Below are 6,900 nucleotides of genomic sequence, written 5' to 3'. Positions count from 1 at the left end.
CTTGCTACAGAGTTTGTGACAAGTCAAGACGGGAAAGAGCATCCTATTGATGTCCTTGAAATATCACTTTCTCTAGCAAAACTCAGTTCTACTAAAAATATTAATGATTGGTTATCTCTGATTGTCAATCATTATATGTATTGTATTTTTTATTTATTTAAGTAGGTCAAGTATTAAAAAATGTGGGAAAATATTGAAGTGAAATGCCAATGATAGACGACAAAAAGTATTAACTATAAATGTATTAACTATTAAATAATTATATATTATAGCAATAAACATGTTCCATAATTTTTATTGTGTTGATGATTGATTTACGACTGGTTCGGTTCTCAGAACCTTGATGAAGAGCTTGTACTTGCCTCGTCAAAAAATTTCACCAAACCAAACCTTAGTCTCATAGTTGTTAGAACTGAACCGGTGATCGAACTGATCATGTTATCAGTTCACTGGTTCATTGGTTCAACCGATGAATCATTGGCTGAATCAATAGGATCGATCTTATGTAAATATACAATATAAAATATCAAAAACCTAAAATTAAAATTTGAAATACATATCCTCAGTGAGATTTTAAGAACAATCAAGTCTCAAATTCTAAAAATAACTACTAAAAAGACATAAAATTAGTCAGTACTATTACAATAGTATCTTAATTTGACACAATAAGAATAACAATCCGTCAATAGTTGATCCTTGTTCTTGCGAGGATTGTGTTTCTAATGGTGTATTTGACTAAACCACCCTAAAAAAATATGAAACAACAACAATATAAAAACATCAACTATCCTGAATTCACATAACCTAATCAACCTATTCCCTATCCAACAAAAAGAACTATAAACAACAATAACAAAAAAAACCCATCAATCCACCACTAAATTTATATATTACGTTGCCAAAAATCAATAAATTATAATTAACCAATATAATCATCAACAAGATATAATCAACAACAATAAACAATAAATAGATCCATAATTAACATCAATAATTATTTACTAAATAACTAAAAAAAATAAAAAAACATACTTGAATGGTGATAAACCCCTATTTTATGATTCATCTTGTGCTTAAATTGAGTGTTTTTATCAAATCTTCACCCACTTATTCATGTAAATTGCATGGTTTTACTATTCCTTCCTTGTTTTATGATATATGAGAAAACATGTTTCCTATGCTTTAAAATATTAAATTTAATTATCCTTTATTACCATTCAATGACGTGATCTGTGTGTTGAGTACTTTCAGGCTTTATAAGGTGGAAATGGCTTAAAGAATGGAAAGGAAACATACAAAATGGAAGGAAAGCACAAAATGGAGTTTTTGAAGAAACTGGCAACGACGCGAGCGCATGGGCGACGCGAACGCGTGCTTTGCGTAAATTGGCATCTGCGTGAATGCGTGACTCACGAGAAACACAACTAACGCGGACACGTGAATGACACGGCCGCGTGTAAAAGCAAAACTTCAGATGACGCGACTGCGTGACCCACGCGGACGCGTGACGGACCCCACGTGCAGAAAATTGCAAAAGTCGGCCCCAGCAACTTCTGGACCCTTTTTGGTCCAGATCCAAGCCCAGAGAACACAGATTAAAGGCTATAAATTGGAGAATCCATCCATTCATCAAGAATACTTCATAGAACATACATTCATACACACGATTTTAGGTTTAAATGTAGTTTTTAGAGAGAGAGGTTCTCTTCTCTCTCTTAGGATTTAGGATTTCTATTAGGATTAGGATTCCTCTTAAAGGATTTAGGAATATTTCTTCTTCTTAATTTACAGGTTCAATGTTCCTTTTATTTATTTTCTCAATTTAGTTTATGAACTCTTTATGTTTGGATTGATTTTTTATTAATGCAATTTGAGGTGTTTCAGATCTATGATTTTTATTTAGCTTTCTACATTCTTGGCTTGTGTTGATTAATTGGTAACTCTTGAGTTGTCAAACTCATCGTGATTGATAATTGATATCTTTGCTGATTGATTTAGATTCCTATAACTCTAGTCTTTCCTCAGGAGTTGACTAGGACTTTAGGTGTTAAATTAATTTATCCACTTGACTTGCCTTCATAGTTAGAGGTTGACTTAGTGGGAGCAAAAATATAATTCTCATCACCATTGATAAGGATAACTAGGATAGGACTTCTAGTTTTCATACTTTACCAAGAGTTTTTCTTTGCTATTGATTTAATTCCTGCAATCTATTTTCCTTGTTCAACCTTTCAAAAATCCAAAAATAATGTTTTTCATAACCAATAATAAATCATACTTCCCTGTAATTCCTTGAGAAGACGACCCGAGGTTAGAATACTTCGGTTATTTATTTTTATTGAGTTTGTTACTTGTGACAACCAAACATTTGTACAAAAGGATTTTCTGTCAGTTTAGAAGCTATACTTACAACACGATTATATTTGTGAATTTCTTTATCGATAGAAAGCCCGATCGTCAAAATGGCACCCTTGCTGGGGAATTGCAAACGTGTGCCTTATTATTGGTTATTGTAAATATTTTTCTTTTACTTGTTTATTTGTTTTTGTTTCCCTTTTTATTTCTATTAGCTACTGTTCATACCCTGGGTCGAGCTGTCCGACCCGGGATGTTCTACAGACAAAGCGACCGACCTCTTCAGGTCAGGATGACCCGACCTCTTCTCAAAGAGCTCGGCCAAGTCACAGGAAAGCCCAATAAAGGGCCCAAATAGATGAACACGACCCCAATCCAAAGGCAGCCTAAAGCCTATAAAGATGAGGGCGGTTCCCATGAATGATAAAGATAAAGATAAGATAACTAACTTATCTTATCTGCAAAGGTCACTCTACACCATTATAAATACACTGGAGCACCCAGGTATAACTCATACTCTGATTCTACTCAATACCTGTTTAATACCCTTGCTAACTTAAGCATCGGAGTCCCCTGCAGTTACCCCCACCCTCTGGGGATGAAGGAATCAACACCACCACCAAGTCCAACAAGTCGGACACAGTAACTCCGACAACTACAGAAGATCTCATCCGAGATCGACTTATAGTTTCAGGTAACCCTCGGAACATTGGCGCCGTTGCAGGGGAACCTGGAAGTCATCCCATCACCATGGCGGATGACCATGACAACGACCACACCTCAGATCTAGAGGAAAGAATGCCGCATAAAAATGCGGACACCACACCAAAAGATACTTCCCAAATCAACAACAAGAAGAACTCCCCAAACGAGGGAGATGGATGCATTTCAAGACCGGTTAAAACAACTTGAAGAAGAAGCCCTACGCTGACGAGAGGCCGAGAAAGACCTACAAAGGGAAATAAGGCGACGCCGGGAATCGGAGAACAAACTCCTAAAACTTGAAACCGATGTCAAGACTAAAGCCAGACGATCCACTCCCGAAGATAGCTCCCGCAAGGAGCAAGACCCATTCACCAAGGAGATCATGAAGATGAAAATCCCAAAAGACTTTAAACTCCCAGACATAACCTCATACGACGGCACTACAGATCCCGGCCATCATCTCAACAATTTCAGAAGCAGAATGTATCTCACCGACGCCTCAGATGCAGTTCGTTGAAAAGCCTTTCCAACTACTTTAACAAAAACAGAAATTAGATGGTTCGACAACCTCCCTCCTAGGTCCATCTCAATTTTCGATGACATGGCTAAGAAATTCCAGGCCAGATTCTCCATCCAAAAGGACAAAGCTAAACATGCTCCGAGATTACTGGGAATCAAACAAGGAGAACGGGAAACCCTGTGCAACTACATGGAAAGATTCAACAAGACACGCCTGGACATACAAAACCTGCCAACAGAAGCCGCTATTATGGGCCTCATTAATGGCTTATGAGAAGGGCCCTTTAGTCAATCTGTATCAAAGAAATACCCCACATCTCTGAACGAGGTGCAGGAACAAGCGAAAAAGTACATCAACAAGGAGGAAAACTCCCGATTAGGAGAGACCTCGAAGATCGGATTTACCCCCCGGGATAAAGACAAAGATTCCAGAAAGAAGGAAGATCGACATGGAGAGAAAATAAAAAATACCACAATTACACCCCTCTCCGGTATCTCTTGTGGATGTATACAGAGAGGTTTGCAACACCAAAAAAATACCACCAGCTCGGCCACTCAAAGGCAAAAAATAAGGGGGAAACCGGGCCAAATATTGTGAATACCATCGGATCCGCGGGCACTCCACCAATGAGTGTTTCGACTTAAAAAATGTCATAGAAAAGCTTGTACGAGAAGGAAAGCTAGATCGATATCTGGCCACCCGTGATGATGAACAAAGAAAAAGAAGAAGAGCAGAAGATGTCAGACCATCCACGCGATCATCTCGAATGCCAAAAAGACATGTCCACATGATACACGGCGGATTTGCCGGGGGAGGAATCTCCAAATCATCTCGCAAAAGTCATCTCAAAGACGTATATCACGTCGAAGAGATGGAGGAAGCACCCGTCATCCCGGCGATCACTTTTACCAAGGAAGACGCATCGGGCATCGCATTAGGGCATGACGATCCCATGGTCATCATTATTATACTGGGAAATGCAAATCTTCACCGCACATTGATAGACCAGGGGAGCTCCGCCGATATCTTATTCAAAATTGCTTTCGACAAACTCGACTTGGAAGAAAAAGAATTCAGAGCATATCCGGACAGCCTGTTCGGGCTAGGAGATACCCCAGTTCAACTGATGGGATACATCTCGCTCCACACAACTTTCAGAAAAGAAAGTCAGTCAAGAACACTCAAAATAGATTACATCGTAGTCGACGTAAGATCATCCTACAATGCCTTAATAGGTCGGACAACGTTAAATCAGCTCAGCGCAATAGTCTCGACTCTGCATCTATGCATGAATTTCCCAACTGTAGGAGGAATAGCTACGATAAAAGCAGATCGAAAGATGGCGTACCGCTGTTACAACGAAAGTCTAAACCTCAGAGGCAGAGGAGAAGAATTCCACACAATTGAGATCGGTGGAGTTCAGATGCGGGAAGAGCTCCGCCCACAACCTGAAGGAGAAATAGAGAAAATCCAGATCGGGGATACCCCGGACCAAACGACCAATATCGGCACACTCCTAAAAGGAGACATAAAAGAATCACTCATATAGTTTCTACGAGACAACGCCGACCTCTTCGCATGGAAGGCCGCAGACATGCCAAGCATAGATCCCAAGCTAATGTGCCACAAGCTAGCAGTCTACCCAGGATCTCGGCCGGTACAACAAAGGCATAGAAAGCTAGGACCAGAACGCTCTCAAGCCATGGAAGAATAGGTACGAGCACTACTGGAGGCAGGTTTCATAAGAGAAGTCAAATACCCGTTATGGCTTGCTAATGTCGTATTAGTAAAAAAGTCAAACGGGAAGTGGCGAACGTGCACTAACTATACCAATCTCAACAAAGCCTACCCAAAAGATCCTTATCCACTCCCAAGCATCGACGCACTGGTAGATGCCTCCTCTGGATATAAATACCTCTCCTTTATGGATGCATACTCGGGATATAACCAAATCCCAATGTACCCACCCGACCAAGAAAAAACCTCATTCTTAACCCCAAAGGAAAATTACTGCTACATTGTCATGCCCTTCGGTCTTAAAAATGCGGGAGCCACTTACCAAAGATTAATGAAAAAGGTTTTTTCGGATCACATCGGAAAGGTCATGGAAGTCTACGTAGATGACATGCTAGTAAAGACGCAAAACAAAGAGATGTTATTATCCGACCTGTTCCGAGGGTTACCTGAAACTGTAGGTCGATCTCGGATGAGATCTTTTGTACTGGTCGAAACGGTGGTATCCGATTTGTGGGACTTGATGGAGGTGCTGATTCCTTTGTCCCCTGAGGGTGGGGGTACCTGCAAGGGACTCCGATACTTAAGTTAGCAAGGGTATTAAGCATGTATTGAGTAGAATCAGAGTATGAGTTATACCTGGGTGCTCCAGTGTATTTATAATGGTGCGGAGTGACCTTTTTAGATAAGATAAGTTAGTTATCTTATCTTATCTTATCTTCGAGTGAGGACCTTGTATCTTCAATGGAACCGCCCTTATCTCTTTAGGCTTGGGCCGCCCGTGGATTTGGGTCGTGTTCCCCTATTTGGGCCCTTTACCGGGCTTTCTTGGTGACTTGGCTGAGCTCTCTGAGGAGAGGTCGGGTCATCCTAACCTGAAGAGGTCGGTCGCTTTGTTTGTAGAATATCTCGGGTCAGACAGCTCGACCCAGGGTATGAACAGTGCCCCTGCTTGAGCTCGGCCTTTGTTTGGAGGTTGAGTCTTAGTTTTAGGACTTCGAACCTTCTTTGGGTGAAGCCGAACTTGAGCATTTTGTCGATCTTGTCTTTGTAGAGTTCCTTTTTGAATGCGGAGCATTTCTGTTTCGTTTCCTCTGAAAGCGCGCGCTTTTGCATTTAGTGTTTTGGCCTTGGGAATGTGCGAAGTTTTTAATGCCCCTATTAATTGGTTTTCAATGCCCCGTTTTTTTTGCTTCTTTTTCTTTTGAACTTTTACACACAGAAACGATTTTTTCTCCTCTCTATAACTTCCCCTTTTCTTTCTCACTTCTGTTGTTATCGTCTGCCCCTTCGCGTTTCTCTTTGTGACATTGCTTGGCGATTGTAGGTGCTCTTTTTGCTTTCGACGGAAACTCTTGACCTATTTCGTCTTTGCTCTCCACACACTTCTCCTTTTTTCAGGTTGGTTTATCTTCTCTTTTTTTTTGCTTGCTATTCTGCTGTGTCGTGTTTGGTTTTGAAGCTTTGATTTTGACTGAGTGCATGTTGGAAAGCTTGCATTTTTACTGCGCCTGGTTTTGTTACTGTGATGTATGCTTCCTTCTTTGTCCTTTCGTATGCTTCTGAGTATATCTCCCTGGTTTGGC

This window comes from Arachis duranensis, chromosome 10, assembly GCF_000817695.3.
Source record: "Arachis duranensis cultivar V14167 chromosome 10, aradu.V14167.gnm2.J7QH, whole genome shotgun sequence".
Taxonomy (NCBI): Eukaryota; Viridiplantae; Streptophyta; class Magnoliopsida; order Fabales; family Fabaceae; genus Arachis; species Arachis duranensis.
Note: the sequence above shows the minus strand (reverse complement) of the source record.